Raw genomic sequence first — 3,891 nt, forward strand, 5'->3', positions numbered from 1 at the left:
CTATAAGGGGTTTACGGCAGCGTAAACAGCGCTGACCCTTACCGCCTGATTCCGAGGTCCCTTAGCGCCATGGAGGATTTAACACCTGCTTTTGGCAGGTGTTAAAATCCATGGCGCTAAGGGACCTTGTTGTTAATTACACCACCGTAATTTACGGTGGCGTAATTAACGCCTTCCCCACTCCCATTATGCCCTATGGGGCAAAAATGGGAATGGGGAAGGGTAAATGGGGATTGGGGACCTACCGCCCCGCCAACCTCGGAATGGGGCGGTAAGTCCGCCAACCACCATGGCGTAAACATAGTTTACGCCATGGTGGTAAAGGTACGACCCAGGCGGTAACTTACCGCCTGGGTCGGAATGAGGCCCTATGTACTCACGGGGCACCAGCACATGAGCAGAGTAGACGCTTGTGAGGTCCGCCCGGTTAGCTGGTCGGACCATGACCTGGTCAGACATTTGCATATCAGGCCTGAAACCCAGGGAATCCCTATGGAAATGTAATGACTTCCTACTTCGGGATGCAGTCTTTAAGGAGAAGATGATAACGGCAATCAGAGAATACTTTGAGCTGAATGATAGTGGAGAAGTCAACCGGGAGACAGTATGGGAGGCGGCGAAGGCTACCTGGAGGGGTAGGCTGATCAGTGAAGGGGCATCCAAAAAGAGGGTTAGGACCCTCCTGGCTCACAGATTGAGGTCAGAGATAATTCAACTTGAGAGGTCAGAGGGAAAGGGGAGGAAGAGAAGGAGAGGGGCCTGGGTAATGCACGAGGGAAGAGACAAGAACTGAGGGAATTGGAGATGGGCAAAATTGTAGTGGGACTCCAACATCTGCGTCAAAGATACTACAAAAAAGGCGACAAGGCCGACGCCATGCTGGCAGCTAAACTCTGAGGGCAGCGGGCGGATAGATGGGTGGCAAGAATTGTGAGTGGGGACGAGGGGGAAAGATCGGACCTGGAAGGCATAGCAGAGAATTTCGCCGGTTTCTATGAGACCCTATATGGGAGGGAAGGGGAGTCCGAGAGGGAAGCACTGGAGACATACCACAATGGGGTCACCCTCCCTGTCCTCGGAACTCCAGAGGCATCCGCCCTGGACGCCCCGATAACAGAGGCGGAGGTACTTAGGGAAATATATCGGGTTTGAAACTGGGCAGGGCCCCAGGGGAGGATGGGTTCGCTGCAGGCTTCTACAAGACCTTCTTGAGCCACCTGGCGGGGTTCTTAGCAGGACTTTTCTCCAACATCATGACGACGGGGAGGGCTCCCCCTTCCTTTGGCAAAGCATTAATCACAGTAATCCCGAAGGAAGGGAAGGACCCGGCAGACTGCCAGTCCTACAGACCTATTTCCCTCCTGAATGTGGACGCTAAATTATTCACCAGGATCATTGCTACAAGGCTGGACGGCCATATGCCGGGGCTTATCCACTCCGATCAGGTGGGCTTCATACAGGGGAGGCAGGGGGGGGACACCCTTCAAAAAACTGTGCATCTCATGAGGGTGGCCGCACCGAGGGGGGATAACCCGGTCCTGGTGGCCATTGATGCTTAGAAGGCGTTCGACCGGGTGGACTGGGGGTTCCTTCATGGAGTACTTGAGAAACTGGGCTTTAGAGAGGGGATCCGGCAAGCTATCAAGGCCCTATACACAACCCCATCCACTAGAGTCACAGTGAATGGGCACTCGTCACGCATCTTTAGCCTTCAAAGAGGGACTAGGCAGGGCTGCCCCCTCTCCCCACTCCTGTTTGCCATGACCATGGAGATACTCGCAGAATACCTCAGAGGTTCCCCGAGAGTACGGGGTATTGATGTAGGAGACCGTACCTTTAAGCTTGGCCTTTACGCAGACGATATCCTGCTACACCTGAGGGAGCCCGCTAGCTCAGTCCCAGCCGCCCTGCAGATGATTGATCAGTTCGGAAGGTTCTCAGGCTTCAGGGTAAATATAGGCAAATCCATGATCTTTCCCTTTGCACCAGACACAGACAGAAACTTGGTGGAACTTATGCTCCTTGGCCTCCAGATCTGCACGGAAGGGATAAAATACCTGGGGATCAATATTGTTAGACCAAATGAGGATCTGAGTCAGGCAAACTTCCCCCCACTGTTTGACAACTTATTCAGGGACATGGAGGGCTGGGGAAAGGGGCAAATATCCTGGATGGGAAGGATAAATGCCATAAAGATGAATCTTCTCCCCAGGGTGCTTTATGTGTTTCAGATGCTCCCACTGGAGGCTCCAGAAACCTACCTCATAGAGGCCAAAAAGCGCATATTGAAATTCATTTGGCAAGGCCAAAGACCTAGAATAGGCTAGGAGACCCTCACCCTGCCTAAAGAAAGAGGAGGGGTTGCCCTCCCAGACCTGCAGACCTACCATAGAGCAGCCCAGTTTAGGGCACTGGCCCCCCACCTCAGAACGGACCCTAACAAACAATGGGTATACCTCGAAAACTTTCACCTGCATCCAGTCACAGTAGGGGAATGGTTATGGGTTCCATTGAAAAAGCTTCCAAAAAGAATTAGGTACCATCCAATACTAGGCACAATGTGGAAAGCGCTAGCAGGAAAGGGTAATGGAGAAAAGGTGACCACATGGCCCTCTCCACTGAGTCATATTTGGTCCACGCCAGTGTTAGAAGAAATTCCAGGCCATGAACATTACCAATCCTGGTTCGACGCTGGACTCTGTAGGGTCGGCCAACTGGTGAGGGAGGACACCTTCATAAGCATCCAAAGCTCGAGGAGATACTGGGAATTGGCACGCTCTCCCTCCTTCTATACCTATGGCTTAAGGGAGTTTTAAGGAAGTCAAAACTAAAGCCATGTATACAAAGAAAGCTCACCCCTGTCGAGAAAATCCCTGACACCGATGTAGAAATGAAGGGGCTCATCTCCCTCCTTTATGGAGCACTCATGACCCCCCGGGAGGGAACAACGAGAAGCCTTAGAAGAAAATGGGAGAGGGACCTGGGCTGTGTAATTGGGGATAGTCTCTAGGGGCGACTCTGTAGCAGGGCATTTAAGACATCGATCTCCTGCCAATATAAAACGCATGCCATCAATCTCCTCCACAGGTGGCATTATGCCCCGATCAGACTCTCCAGGATGTTCCCGGACGTTGTCCCTGTGTGTTTGCACGGTTGTGGGGAAAAAGCCAATTTTTGGCACATGTGGTGGACATGCAACAAAGTTCAAGTTTACTGGTCAGAAGTGCTCAGCTGGCTTAAGGAGCCGGGAGAGGGGGTTTATCCACAAGACCCAATCCTGTTAATATTCGGGCTGCAGCAAAGAGATGAACACTGCCCTCCCTACAAGGAGAGAATGGGTGGCAGTGGCCAAGGACATCCATTTTATGGAAAGACTTACGGCAGCTAAACAGGGCTCTAGTGCACAGATAGAGACTGACTGGCTACAGTTCATGGAGGCATTTTTCAACACTGATGAAGCGACCTGAAGATAACATAGGCTCCCGACCTGACCCAAAAACCCGCCTAAGTATACAACACATTGCCCTTGAATTAGGAAAGTCAGCTTGCCACTGACTATCCTCAGCCCGGTCGGAGCTACCCAAAGAGATTAACCACGGACAAGTGGAGCCTGTGTCCCGAGACAAAGGGTTTGGGGGGGAGGGAGGGTGGGAGAATACATCAGGGAATTAGGGCTTCCTTTTGGCGTTCATGTGGGCATGTGCCCAAAGTAGTTAATTATAAAATGCTCTCTGTTGTCTTTGAAAATCAATAAAATTGAATTTAAAAAATAAAAAATAAAATACATGAGGGAGTGGGAAAAAGGGTCTCACTCTCTCCAGGTTTAAAAAAATCAAGTCCTCAAAATCCAGCAAAGTTGCTGGGGGTCGCTGCTGTATCTGAGGTACCCGG

This window comes from Ambystoma mexicanum, chromosome 1q, assembly GCF_040938575.1.
Source record: "Ambystoma mexicanum isolate Mex_15411 chromosome 1q, UKY_AmexF1_1, whole genome shotgun sequence".
NCBI lineage: Eukaryota > Metazoa > Chordata > Amphibia > Caudata > Ambystomatidae > Ambystoma > Ambystoma mexicanum.